This window comes from Corapipo altera, unplaced genomic scaffold (genome assembly GCF_003945725.1).
Source record: "Corapipo altera isolate COAL_440 unplaced genomic scaffold, ASM394572v1 69, whole genome shotgun sequence".
NCBI classification, from domain to species: Eukaryota; Metazoa; Chordata; class Aves; order Passeriformes; family Pipridae; genus Corapipo; species Corapipo altera.
In genome coordinates this window covers 6,973,478-6,988,725 of record NW_020884908.1, presented here as the reverse complement: position 1 = coordinate 6,988,725, position 15,248 = coordinate 6,973,478, and the positions used below count along the sequence as shown (strand labels likewise).

The 15,248-nt window shown below is 41.4% G+C and overlaps 1 long non-coding RNA gene across 1 annotated transcript in view; it reads right to left on the bottom strand.

Annotated features, from left to right (window-relative positions):
• Window positions 1-279: 279 nt before the first annotated feature.
• The window catches only part of LOC113951685, a 31,640-nt gene continuing 16,671 nt past the window's right edge, over window positions 280-15,248 (bottom strand). The window contains exon 3 of the long non-coding RNA XR_003529245.1: window positions 280-418. This is a non-coding gene — a long non-coding RNA (uncharacterized LOC113951685). The remainder of the gene's footprint in view (window positions 419-15,248) is intronic.

The following is a 15,248-nucleotide window of genomic DNA, read 5'->3' as shown; positions in this document are numbered from 1 at the left end:
GGGGGGGGGAGAATAAGAGGGAGAGATAAGGAAAAGGAAAGGCTACAAAAGGAAAGTGCAAAAAGGTTACCACCACCAGCGAGAGAACCGGGTGTAGTCACCTTCAGGCAGTCAGGGAAGGACCGCTGGAGAGAAGCAGGTGGTGAGCAGACTGGATCCAAGACGAGCAGGAGACCCAGGCAGGTGGGACAGGAGCAGGATGGAGGCAGGCAAGACGGAGGCAAGCAGGACGGAGCGAGGAGTGGGGCCAGCAGCCAGCACGGGACCCTGGGCAACACCGACCAGATCGGACCTGTCAACAATGCTGGGCACTGCCTTAAATACCCCCCGGTGGGTGCTCAGTGGCCAGCTTGGCTCCGGGCAGATCTTTTCACGATGTCGATCGGTGAAGCTGCTGGTATATCCAGGCGGGCTGGCTCTGCCAAGGCGGGGAAATGTAGCAACTTTCTGTTGCTAGACTCTCCAGGGGGCCAGCGAGCAGTCCAAAATGCCCCCCTAGGTCGATGAAGACAGCCCTGCTAAAAGCTAAAGTCGGCGTCCCCCATTTTGTTCAGTCGCTGGGCTCCGGGGGAGGCTCCTGGTAGCCTGCAAAACTTACCCTTGGCACCAACCTCAGCTGATGGAAATAGCTTCCTTAGTGTGAGGTGGTTGAATGCCGCTTCTGCAACTTTAAATGGCTTCGAAGAAGCCTTGCCCAAGGCGTAAAATTGCCCCATTAGCACCTCTCACGCCTCAGCAGAGCGGCCAATTACCAATTGTTCATTAAACCGGTCAATGTAAGAAGAAAGAAGCGAGTCAGAGATGGAACAAATGTCTTACAAGTACGTACAGTCTGATTGTTCCTGATTTGTTTCTTACTTGAAAATTTTCAAGAAACACTTAATACAAACATGTTTTAGTATGTGGGTTACTGACAAATATCATTAATACGATCTAGACTAATACTTCATGTGATGTGTTTCTGTTTGTATATATATACAAATATATAAATGTGTGTCCGTGGAGATTTATTCTTTATGAGGTGTTCCAGAGAAGCTATGTTTCTTTTACCTGCATGTGTTCAGTGATAACTGTGTTGAAACTGGCTCTTCAATTTTTATTTTTTTTTTAAGGATTTAATTCTCTGTGAAGCATTTCCATCTCTCACTTTTGTTTCCCTTCTGAAGATCAGTACTATATTCACCTTTCACTAATATATTGATTGGTCCCTGGTTGTTTTTCAGTAGTAATTGTGGTGCTCTAGTGGAAAATCAGGCTGATTTTTTTTCTCTTGAAAAAATCGTCATTGAGAAATTGATTTTTAATTTTTTTTTTCTTTTAAAAGGAAATATCTATCCAGTCATTAATCGTTTTGTTCTTGTTAGAAAGCTGGAGCTCTCCTGGGAGGAGAATCAGCTGACTAGGAGGCGGAGCCCACTCATCCACGTGGGATTTAAACAGCTGCTGGGAGCACCAGCGACCCGGAGCGGGCAAACGGGCAGTTTTTGATGTGGCACTTTCTGACGTGCAGTTCACGCAGGCGGGGCAAGCAGGAGGGGCACAGCCACCTCCCAGCTCTCTCAGACGAGCTTTTTTTTTTTTTCCCCTGCAACTCAACTAAATCCGGCAATGGTTTCCAAAAAAGCAAAAGCCGTTGCTGCTGGTGCTGTTATCCCACGAGACTGGATGTGGCACTTAGTGCCATGGTCTAGTAGTCGAGGGGGTGTTGGATCAAGGACTGGACTTGATGATCCCAGAGGTCACTTCCAACCCGGCTGATTCTATGATTCTATGATAAGTCATCAGTAGCTACACTGTTCTGTTGCCATGAGTCCCCCGTTCTAATAAAAAGTGCCATGAAGGAGCATTTCCTTTCTTTGTTTCGAAACTAGCCTTGCCTAGTTTCATTTGATGTCTTCTAGTTCTCAAATTAGAAGAGACAAGGAACATCGATCCCTGTTCCTATTCGCCGTGCCTTCTGTGATTTTATAGTCCTAAGGCAAACCAGAAACATAAAAATATGCCCCTTGCTAGGATGCTTTTTGTTCCTTACAGCTACACTATAAGGTCTGTAAGCAGAGAGGGGTTTATGGCAGCTGGGAAGGATTTTCATGACTAAAGATGATATGTGGTGAGCCTGGCTGAACTGAAAGGCAATGGGTCTAGCACACTTGTACACCTAAATCATTTATATGCCATTTTTTTAGTATAAATTCCTCTCAGAATCAAGATGCACAATTTCACCCAAGTCTCACCTCCAGAATTTTAATTTCTCAGCATTATCTTCATGTGTGCATCTAAGATACCTAAATCCTTAGACTTTTCTGCTTTTCTAGCAGAGCAAGGGAAAAGCAGTTCAAGGGTTTTGACACAACCAATCACAGTTTGGGATTTAATAACTTCTAGCAAGGAGCTGAAGCAAAATGCCACACTGCATGACTGATTTCAGCTCAGCTCTGACAGTTTGCACAAGCCAAAGATCCATCTCCAAATAAGGTGGTTTCTAAATTCATATTTTTTTTAAGAGCAGTCACAAAGTATTTATAAGTTCTCCAAGAGCCTTAAAGCAAATGTGAGGAAGCATCTCTCTTCCTGGACCTCTATGTCTTGCCACGGAAAGCAACTTTGCTGTGGCTTGTAAAAAGCTCCAGGAAAAAAAATCACTTAGTAAGTGGCCCTTGCCTATCCCATGCTGCTGTTGGGTGGACAGGAAGAGTTTGGCAGTTAAAACACTGTCAAGGAAACAGAATCATCTCACTTCTTTTTTTATTTTATTTGTAACATCATTATAGTTTAAATATATGGATAGCTTAAAATATATGTAGTTTAAACATAGTTTAAACTGTAATAGATAATTTTAATTATTTATTTCAATAAATAATAAAATATTTTAAATATTGGAGTGATAGATTAGTGCTCTGACAATTTGTTATCAATTGGGTTTGGCAGTGAGGTTACAAACAAGCTTATGCACCATTAGCATGTGTTCCTTTCCAGCAGGGTCATAAGGCTCCTGTGTGGGTGACTGGTGTTTCCCCAGTGGAGTAGGACCTCTTACCGAGGAAGGTGCTTATTTTTTGTCTTTTTTCCACCAGGACAGCTGCTTTAGCTGGTTTTTCCAAGTGTCAGGTTTAAATTCTAGGTTTAAGCAAGTAAATTATCAATGGAAAATAGGAATGTCTTGGAAATCTTTCCCTAGTCATGAAAAATTGGGTTGTCCTGGATTTTCTGTTCCTACCTCCCATGTTTCTCAAAGCACAGCTGCCTTCCAGTTTCTTCAGGTGTATGATCAAATACCAAGAATTTGACATTCACTGTGTCCACGAAGAGCCTAGGCGGGCTTTATAGACTCACAGAGGTGCAAGTAAGAAAAGAGAATAATGTGAGGAAAAGTCCTCATGCAGCTGCAAGGGGACGGATAAGGTTGGTTATGATCTTCCACATGCCCAGTTAAGCACCACTGTGAAACCTTAAAAACACCCTCCTCCCACCTCCCCTCCTTCCTGGGCCTAACTTTATTCCCTATTCTGCTTCTTCCAACCCAACGGTGTAGGGACTGAGGGAATGGGGGTTACAGTCAGTTCATCACATGTTATTTCTGCCCTGCTTCCTCCTCAGAGAGGGGACAGGTTGTTTCTCTGCTGCTTCTTCCTCCTCAGAGAGGGGAGTCCTTCCCCTGTTCCAGCACAGGATCTGTCCCACGGGCTGCGGTCCTCCACAAACTTTTCCAATGTGAGTCCTTCCCATGAGCTACAGTTCTTCCAGAACTGCTCCAGTGTGGGTCCCCCACAGGGCCACAAGTCCTGCCAGTAAACCTGCTCCAGTGTCTGTAGGTTCCTCTCTCCACAAGTCTGCAGTTACTCCACAAGTCAGCAATTACTCAGTGGTGGGTCCATATTGGAGCCGGCTGGCATTTGCTCTGTCAGACATGGAGGAAGCTTCTAGCCGCTTCTTAAAGATGCCTTGCAAACCCAATACAACCTCAGTGACTCACACCCAGCATCCCTGTAAACATTTCTCTTCAACAACAGCCCACAGGCTGCCACTGCGTATTTGCATTATTCTACAAATACTTTCTATTGTGAATAATGTAAAAATCATTGCCTATTGTGTTTCAGTGTCTTCTGAAAATAGTACATACACTGAAGTAGTGCAACATTGTGCTTCAAGTCTGGGGTTTGTTTGGGTATTTTTTTTGTTAGGATTTTTTTGTGTTGGTTTTGGGTTTTTTTCCCCTGCTACTTTTCACCCTTTTTGAATGATCTGGTGGTGAAGCATCTGTCACTGTATAGCAACCTTTATTACTAACATTGCTGCCTCTTAGGTACTTGAAATAAAATGTCCTTTTCTCAGCAGAAGGCTGGCTTTTGCTTACTGGCTGGTGTGCAGGAATTGTTCCACCCACCTGTGAGAGGCAGCTCTTTCTGGGCCATGGCAGACCCACTGCTTAGGACCTTGTGACACTAAGGCAATAAAATAAAAATACTATATCAGCCTGAAAGTACAGAGTGAGTCCAAATGGGCTGAGTGCAATACAGTACAAACTGAGATTTATTTTTCCCTGTGTGCATTGTATCAGTTTATATTATCGTAGGATCATAGAATCAGCCGGGTTGGAAAGGACCTCCAAGATCATCAAGTCCAACCCTTGATCCACTACCGCTGTGGTTACCAGACCGTGGCACTAAGTGCCACATCCAGTCTCATCTTAAAAACCTCCAGGGACAGAGAATCCACCACTTCCCTGGGCAGCCCATTCCAATGCCTGATTACCCTCTCTGTAAAGAATTTCTTTCTAATATCCAACCTAAACCTCCCCTGGCAGAGCTTCAGACCATGCCCTCTTGTCTTACTGATAGCTACCTGGGAGAAGAGACCAACCTTCACCTGTCAGGGAGTTGTAGAGAGTGATGAGGTCTCCCCTGAGCCTCCTCTTCTCCAGGCTAAACAACCCGAGCTCCCTCAGCCTCTCCTCACAGGACTTGTGCTCGAGTCCCTTCACCAGCCTCATTGCTCTTCTCTGGATCTGCTCCAGCACCTCAATATCCTTCCTGAACTGAGGGGCCCAGAACTGGACACAGTACTCCAGGTGTGGCCTCACCAGCGCTGAGTAGAGGGGCAGAATCACTTCCCTGGTCCTGTTGGCCACACTGTTCCTGATCCAGGCCAGGATGCCATTGGCCTTCTTGGCCACCTGGGCACACTGCTGGCTCATGTTCAGCTTCCTGTCAATCAGCACTCCCAGCTCCCTTTCTGCCTGGCTGCTCTCCAGCCACTCTGTCCCCAGCCTGTAGCACTGCAGGGAGTTGTTGTGGCCAAAGTGCAGGACCCGGCACTTGGCCTTGTTGAACTTCATCCCATCAGAATCAGCCCAACTCTCCAGCCTGTCCAGGTTCCTCCGCAGAGCCCTCCTCCTTCCAGCTGATCAACACTCCCCTCCAACTTGATGTCATCTGCAAATTTGCTTACAGTGGACTCAATCCCCTCATCTAAATCATCGATAAAGATATTAAACAGAACTGGGTCCAACACTGATCCCTGGGGGACACCACTAGTGACTGGATCACAACTGGATGCAGCACCATGCACCACCACTCTCTGGGCCCAGCCCTCCAGCCAGTTCTTAACCCAGCACAGAGTGCCCCTGTCCAAGCTGTGAGCTGCAGCTTTTTCAGGAGGATGCTGTGGGAAATGGTGTCCAAGGCTTTGCTGAAGTCCAGATAGATCACATCCACAGCCTTCCTCTCATCTACCAGGCGGGTCATCTGATCATAAAAGGAGATCAAGTTGGTCAGACAGGACCTGCCCTTCCTAAACCCTGTGCTGGCTGGGTCTGATCCCTTGTCCATCCTGTAGGTGCCATGTGATTGCACTTAGGATGATCTGCATTATGTGCATGTGAAAAAACAATAGGGCACGTTCAAAGAAAAGAACTGCTTTAAGAGTTGTCAAGTGCCAAGTTACCCACACCAGTCTAGCAATGCACCCTGCAGCGTCTGTGGGAGCACTCTGGTGAAGCACCATGCTTGCCCCACATATGTGTCATTCGGGAGGATACTGGAGTGATCTGCAGATCCACTAGAGCATTTTCTTATACTCTAGTTGTCCTATATCATAGTTCTGCAATATGACTCTTAGATTGTTGCATATTGGTAAATTGCATGGTGGTTGAACAAAAGCACTGTATTCTCTTTGAGAACTGAACTACAAGGGATATTGTCACCATCTTCTTCTAGTTCTTTAACTTGCACTTGAGATTTGCCTCTTCATTTAGTTGTTTCTGTTCATGGAATTTACACAAACTCATGAGAAGACTTGGCTTGATGGAAGCTGCAATTTTCTGTGAATAAATATATGTGAGATTGGGGGGAAACTCCTTCAGACTTCTAAATTGAGGACTAAGACTTTTAAAAAATAAATATAAAGAAAAATATGTCAAGAGTTAGCCCAACAGCAAAAGATTAATTCATCAAAATAAAGACATCTAAGGGAATGAGACATTGTAAAAGCATCCATAAGCATACCTATATTAGCAAACTTGAGACAATATATTCCTGTGGGAGGCTAATGTAAAGAAGAAGTATGTTTCCCTTGTGAAAAATCTGTGATAATACCTGCTTGTTTTACCATTTTTCAATCAATCACTTTTTAAAACCTATCATTCCCTATCTATACAGTTTATTCAGGTTGAGCTCTGTATGTAGTCCTTATTCATGCTCCATTCCCATGGCAGTCAAAAAATCAATGTCTGATTCTACCCTAAGTTGTGAATTCAGGTTTCAACTTGTTTTACTGTTTGAAGGATTCTTTTTTCTTTTTTTTTTCCTTATTTTTTTCTGCTTCGGAGAGGTCTTCTTGTTGCCACAGGCTTGCAACAGAAGTGATTCATTCTGGATGGGAGAAATAAGCTCTGTCATGATGGCAAGGGGAAAAGCGGGCTTGGGTTAGTATAGGAATTATACCTTGGAGGATTTATATTTTTTTATATATTTATTTATACATATTACTATTTTATCCTATCCTATATAAATTTATTATATACTTACATAATCTAACAGGAATTAGAGGATCTCATCTTGCTGATGGTTACCAGATGTCCCCAAAGATCACAGAGCAGAACCTCACCCGATATGTGAAGCCATTGCTTAGGTGGTAGCAGAGACTTTGACAAGTTCTGGTTCAGCCTCAAAGATTTGGAGTCTCTCTGGCTTGTTTTATTTAGCATGAGTTCTACTTATAGGCATTACAACTTTTTTTCCTTGGTGCAAACTTTTTAACCTCAAGTAATCCTGCAAATTTTCCCACTCCTCTAAACTTGCCCAAAAGTGGCACAGCATCTAGAAGGAGACACAGTTTCTCAGACAGGGAAATTAATTCTCCATGCCACCCGTTCCTGAGCTTTCTGAGAAGAAATGTGGTGACTAGTGCTATGAAAGTAGGATTGTTTTCTGCCTTTTAAGAATTAGAGGGACTCCAAGTTATTTGACTTAGCCTACCAGTGGTAAAGATATTTGGTTACCACAGATAAAATACACACCCCATTTCATACTTCATAGTCCTAATTGTACAAACCTATTTCTTTGCATTGTGATGAACTAGCCTGGGAAACAAGACATGAGGGTCATAAAACAGGAATGATAACAAAAAAACCTGTGGTCAAGTTGGGGTAAAATCATGTTTAGATTATTCTCTTCAAAATAAAGCAAACACTTGCCTGGTAAGGGTGATCAGACTGACATGTAGTGGACTATAAAAATTCTAAATAGAAAAATTAATGAGAGATGATCACTGTGACCTCAGATATGTAAGAATTATAAGGGGGCACCTGTGTCACACCAACTGTTTTCTTTTCCGAAGGTAGGCTGAACTGGCTTAAATCAAATATTTTTCAAAAGTTCGAAGAACAATACACACAAGCACAGTTTCACAGTACCAGCTCTAGAACTAAAACAATGCATTTCATCATGCCACTCTCTGCTTTTCAGCCAGCCTTTGGAAGGTGGTTGTACCCAGCAGATTAAAACTCCAAGAATACAGGGGACTAGTGAGATTTATGTTCAGGGCAATCCCAGACATGAGTACAGACTGGGAGAAGGAGTCATTTAGAGCAGCCCTGGAGAGAAAAACTTGGAGGTTCTCATGGATGAAAAGCTGAATGTGAACCAACAGTATGCACTCACAACCCAGAAAACCAACTGCATCCTGGGCCACATCAAAAGAAGAGCAGCCAGCTGGTCAAAGGAGGTGATTCTGCCCCTCTACTCTGCCATCCTGAGGCCCCACTCGAAGTGCTGTGTCCAGGCCTGGGGTTCTCAGCAGAAAAAAGACGTGAACCTATTAGAGTGGGTCCAGAGGAGGGCCACAAAGATGATCAGAAGAATGGAGCACCTCTCCTATGAAGAAAGGAGGAGAGAGGTGGAGAAAAGAAGACTTTGGGGAGACCTCATTGTGGCCTTCCAGTACCTTAAGGGGACTTATAAGAAGGAGGGAGAAGGACTTTTTAAATGGGCAGGTAGTGACAGGACAAGATGCAGTGGTTTTGAGCTGAAAGAGAGTAGGTTTAGATTAGATGTTAGGAAGAAATTCTTTGCTTGAGTTTACTTGAGTAAAACTCAAGTTTTATTAAAGAATTCTTTACTCAAGTGAAGCAAACAGGTTGCCCAGAGAGGTTGTGGATACCCACCCCCGGAAGTGTTTCAAGGCCAGGTTGGATGGCTGTGCAACCTAATCTAGTAAATGGCAGAGGGATTAGAACTAGATGATCTTCAAGGTTCCTTCCAAATCTTACCATTCCATGATTCTATGTGATTTCCAATCTATCTGGAGCCTGTTGTCTTCCTTGCTCTTCACACTGTTCCTTGCAATGACCATCGAAGGATTTTGGAGGTCCTTTCCCTGGGATTCAGAGCCCCATGTATCCCATACTGTGTCTTAACCCTTTCTTTCAAAGGCTATCATAATCTCTGAATACCGCTATTTACCATCTACACCAGCTACTATGCACAGAATATGGGGGTTTGCCTCATTTCCTGTTTTTTATAATACCTCTCTGCTCAACTTGGCCAGAAAGGCAGATATTTTATTTAGAGTAAAAGTTTTCCTGTTCCAGCTCTTGCCATCAGCTAATACTTAGGCTAACACCACCAGTTAGCAGTGACCATGGTGAGCCTGTATTATGGTCCATGTATTTTTTAAGAGGCTGACAAGGAACATCTGTCCAGGCAGGAAAAAAGCTGTGGAAAAAGTGATGGGGATTAAGTTTTCTGCATTTTACATTATAATGACGTTTCCAATCACTTGAGAACTGCATGATTGCCTTTCATAGCTCCTGGGAATCTTGACTCAGTGAGTGAGAAATGTACTCCGAAATAATGGCCCTCGTTCTAGATTTCCTCCTTAAGAATGCAATGGACCCTAATGAATCAGCTTCTCTGTGCAATCCCAATCACTGCGTCAGTCTGCCCTCTGACACTCCCTGCATGCAAATACGTCACGCACTATTCTTAGCAAACTAAATTATTTTGGTGAGAAGATTGCAGGTACCTGCCATTTTCAGGAGCTCTCCTGGACTGTGAGATCGCTGCCATTTTGGTTGAGGTTTTTTTATTTGGTTTATTTTTTCTAATGATGCTGGGTTTTTCTTTCTGATACCGTATTCTTCTTAATAACATCACCTATGTTCCTCTCAATCTGGAGAAAATGCAGGAGAAGACAGGAAACATGGCAATGGTCATTCAAACAGTCTTCTGTCTTGTACTTTAAAAACATTAATTTATGTTAACATATACAATTCCACAGGCAGGTCTGACCCTTATCAACCTTATGAACCTTATGGTTTACAATGTCTCTTACTAAAATTTGGACTATGTAGCTGAAACACAAAGGTGACCCTGACTTTGGAAGAGTATCTGGAACAAAAGGACTTTTTCTTCCTTTCTTTCTTGTCAGGGGAACTTCCAGGGTGAAGCTGCTTTGAAAATTTGGTTGGAGATTACGTGTTTGGAAAATCTAACCCCAGTTATTGCATAATGCTGGTACAAGAGGAGAGCTTAAAGGTAGCATTAAATTAACATTTAAATCAGCTATAAAAGCGCAGAAATGCAAGGTATAGCCTTTGAAGTTTAACAATGAAAAACATCTGATTCCTAGTTTTATTTTCTGTTTTTTTTACAGAAGACTTAAATTTTATATGAAGTTGTTTTCCCATTACCCATTACTGTTAGTGCACATCTCCCCAAACAGTACTGATACCTCTGCACTGCTAAATCTAGACTACTGAGAACAAGTGTCTGGAACAAAGAATAATCTACTTTAATTATTTTTACAAACAGTTGTACTTAAGAAGCACGTCTTTATTATTAATTGTTATATTTTCCTTTATCCATACATAATGAATTTATTACAGTTGGGCAATTTAGTACATCCTCGTTTTCAATTTAATTGGATTCTTTTTAATGCCTGTATTTAACCCTCAAGCTGTCCTCAAGATATTCCTTTGAGAGCTGCATTTTTCTTTTTCCATATTACACCTTTATATCTGTGTCTCTCTTGTGAAAGACTTAGATGGTGGTTATGAGGCTAAAAATCAACTAATCTTTGCATGCAATAAGGTAACTTACTATAAAAGCTTGTCAAAAACAGAGAACAAGAGTCAATGTATTTTTTGAACTTTGAAAGCTACTTTCATGAAGAAAAGAGTTTTTACATTTTAGCTAAAAGCCAAGTAATTTTTAAAAAAACAATTCAGTTTTAAAGGTGGGAAATTCTACTAATTCTTTTTTCTAAAAAGAAGAAATTGTTGATATTGACTTTCTAAAGACAAGACTAGAGCAGTTCAAGATAAAGCCAGAAACATTTAGATCAAAAAATTAAGAAGCAGAATTCCTATCACTGTGCTGAACTAATTTTTTTTTTCAGAAATAATTACAACAAGTTAGCAAATCGTGCTCATATGTTATTAAAATGACTATTTTTTCTTTCAGTGTTTCAGTCAGGAAATATTTTTAAATGTCTTGAAATTTATGAATGCCAGATTTAAAACATGCTATAAACTATTCCATTGTTTCATTGCCTCAGTATGGGTCAGTCTATATGCCCATAGTGATGGTTACAGGAACTTATTCCCACACCTCAACCAACTTGGACGTTCCTGCTGAAGTCACTGGGAGCTGGTTACCAAAATACCTTGGCAAAGGTGGTCCTAAGTCCATGAACACAGTGTTCATGTCAAGCAGCACCAGGAAGGTAACTATTGTGCCTTGCTGGAGACTAGGCTTCCTTGACTTCTTCTGCAGGTATTTGAGAGAGAGACCTATCTCTGAAGAGCGATCTCAAGCATTCAGTTACGAGTAACTCCTGGTTAATGGTGATCTCTACATCCATCCCTGGAGGTGGCCCTCTTCCCACCCCAGGAGACCAGTTTCTATATCAATGGCATGAGCATTCCCCTGTGCTTACTTGGAAGCGTGAACACGGCGGCATCACAAGGCCTGAATGACATGGTGTGATCCTCTTTGCTTAGCAAACCCTCTCCTTGAATGTGGCAAAACCTCAAGCAACAAAACTTCACACTTTGCAGCAGCTCTGATGAAATCATTGGTCCTGCTGATGGAGTAAGGGACACCTCAGCAGCAGGAAGGGCATTGGGGTCTGCCTCTCAAAATCAGACATAACTTCAACTGTACACCAATGTCAGAGCAAGATCTGTCTACATAATTTGGTTGATTTATTTTAAAAATCACAAACATTTAAAGAATTCGGGATAAATGTTATGTTCCTGTCATCTCTTTGGTGGTACTGTCAAGCATCCTTCTACAGTTATGTTTCAGTATGAATATTAAATGATTTTGCTTTATTTAAGTAGATATAAGGAGCATAATATATTAAGATAATGATCATAAAAAGATTCATGAGATCTTTTTGATGCTGTGTTTCTTCTCTTTTCATGATCAACCCTACAGCATTTCAGTCAGGAAATCTACCAGCTGTTCATATTTTCAGCAAGAGGTTTTCACAGAGAAACTTTTAAGAGTTTAGAAGGGTGGCAGGCCTGTTCAGCTTAGCTATGTCATTAAATGCAAATGTCTACATTAGTACAGCATTAAAGTTCAGAATTCAAACACACATAACTCATGAAAACTGAAAGCTAAAGTTCCCACACTGATGTTAAATCAATCGTACTGCTCAGATTATGCACATTAAATTATATATTGAATTGCACACACCAAGCCATTGAATTAACATCTGCACACCATGGCCAGCTTAACTTCAGCAGAGATTGTTAGCAGCTGAATGAACCATCCCTAACTCTTTGACAAGTGAACCTGGTCCAAGGGGAAGAGACATGGGCGAGAAGAATGCACAGACACATGGGGCAAGGGGTCACATCTGACTTTTGTTTTCTATCTGCCCTGAAAACACAAAGAAATGTTCCTGGTACATTTCTCCACACTTTTGCTGAAAGGTTATGTCCTCCCTCCTGTTTAGACACAAAGCAATTTCAGACAAACAAACAAAAAAGTTTGTTTCAACAAAATGCCTGACAGATGCATTTTAAGACAGGAATTTTATTTCCTTGGTCTTGAGCCAGCAGCCTGAGTCTGTCCAAGCATTTCAATACCTGACCTGTACTAGGGCCCGAGAGCACTAGCCATGCTCCTTGAATCTAACAACAGACTTACTTCTGCTGCTAATTGATATCACAACAGAAAGAAGCTAAAGAGTTAAGGCTCTGACATCATCTGGGGGTAATGTTATTTTGAGCACTCCAATTTTATCCCACCCTTTCATGTCTATTTATTACTGCTGCTTTCTTTGGTCTCTGGTCCTGGAGCCTACTCTGAAATTCAAACACAATGAGTTCTGGATATAAACAAGAAAAAATACAATAGTTTATTTCATTACCAGAAATTGGCACTTTTGGTGAGAGGATTAATAAAGCTTCAGTCAACTTCCATGGCCAAACAGAACACTGTCTTTTGCTTAAATGCTGTGCAAAGGTCTACTAGCCTTTTGATTTGCACTGAGAATTTATTAGTGGGCCTATTTATGCTCTCATTTAAACTTGCATAATCCTGCTATTGTAAGGAAGGCAAGATTTGTCTCCTGAGCCCACTATTTCTGGTGATGAGGCATGAGCAGGAAAAAACTGGCCTGACTTCACGAGCATCCCATGAAACCCAACACAATGGGTTACACTCTGTAAAACCTCACTTTTACTGTCACCTTTCCCCAGGCCTTTGTGTTGTTCTTTGTTCTGGGCATCCTGGAGGGGGTAACAAACATCCCCCCCTCACCTCACCCCCCCTCACACACCCTCACCCTTTCCCAACTCTGACACTCCCTCCTCTTACAGCCTCAAAGACTTGAGTGCCACATCAACAACAGAATTCACAAAGCATTTAGTACTGGAAGGACTTGAGCTATACAGGATGAGAAGAAGAAAAAAAACCAAACCAGACAAACCTGTAGTGTAATATTACCCAAGAGATGGTGATGTCAGCCTTTTTAGCTTCTTGAACAATTTTATAAGTGAACATTTTTGTCATTGTAAAACTGGGTGAATTGTTTTCTGGATAGCATATTCCCCATTTGTTTATTATAAAGCAACATTTCATTATAGGGCCTGATTTCTGATTGTTCAGGCTTTACTTTAAGCTGCATAAATCCAAGTACTGTTCTTGTTTGACAAATTCCTATTTTGCTTCAACTTCACTGAAATGAAACCTTTCTTGAAAGTTATTTTACATCATGAAACAATAAGCAAATGTAAATGTAATAATTGATACACATCACCAAAGCAAAATCTCAAATTATTATACAGTCAGATGCCTCTCAATTTTGTTTTGCAAAGTATTTCTTATTTTTAGGTGTAATCCCTCCCCCAACATCAAAATGCCATAAATTCCTGCAGAAAGGAGATGTATTAACTCTATGGTTTTCAACTGACTTACAATAGATAAAAACAATGAATTATGTGTGAATAAGGCTGCTAGTTGACAACTTAAAGTTAAATTTAATATATTTAACTTGTGATTTTTTTGCTGAAGTTTAGAAATTTTCTGTTTGGTTACTGAAGAAAATTTAACTATACTGCACTACTGCTATCAAATTGTGGCCAATGTTCATATTTCCAGTGTCAAATGAGGCTCAGTGTAGGCTGCAGTTTTCATCTCTTGAACATTTTTTTTAAATTTAAAAACAAATAGGCTTTTCTCTTGACATATTTGGAGTTTGCTTTTCACTATTTCAGAACTTTTTGGAAAAGCACATACATTTGCATGGGTGTAAACACAATTTTACTTCTCCACATGTGCTTTTCTAAAGCCGGTATCTGTGTATTTGCCCCTTGACTGGGATGATATGCTCTGTATTTTGGCTGCTAAACTGTGATGATTGCTCTGGACAGCCCTTCCAGTCCTGGGTGTCCTAGAGGGAGCTGTAATGGATGTGACACCCTTAGTGTTGCTGGAGGTGGTTGTGGGCAGTGACCCAAAAACCGGCCACAACCCCATCACAAGATACAGGAGTGTTCACTAACATCATAAAACCTCATCACAAGAAGGAGAAAAAAGCAATTGGAATGCCCTATGTGACTTGGATTGAATTGTGCCGGCTGTCTTGTTACTATCCTTGTCCCTCTCTGCTTCAAGCCATATGGAAGGATGCACTAGGAAGTCAAAGTGCCTAAATTTCTAGAGGGCTACACTCCTTGCTGCTTCCAGCTTAAACTTCAAAATGATTCAAAGAGTCAGAAAAACAGGTAAATCAAAACTCTTCAAAGAAACCACGCGTTTGTTGAATGGTTGAGCCTTGTTGACACGTGATATCCCAGCAAGAAGAGGCTGAGACTGTTATGTAGGATGTCAAACAAAAAGAAACCAAAACAAGACCCTAAGACAAACCCAAAGCTCAGGATTTGAAAAATACTTGAAAGCTTTCTGCTTGAGGTCATGAATCTGTGCCTAATTAATGAGCAAAATTTTCCTAGGTACAAATTACCCTCTAACACTTTTGCTCTGCATTTTCTTCTATTATCCTCATTTGCATACCATTTTGACCACTGTTTGAGATGGGAATATGGGACAAGTAAACAGTAGTTTGATCTAGTCTAATAGATTACAGCATTATTTCAGCTAAAATCCTTTCCTTTGTTAGTTTCCTAAAAAAATCTGTATGCTTATCCGTGTCTTGCTATATCCAAGAAGGTAATTTTCATGCACATGTTTCTGCATTTCCTTCCCTCATGAAGGCCATACAGCAACAATGTT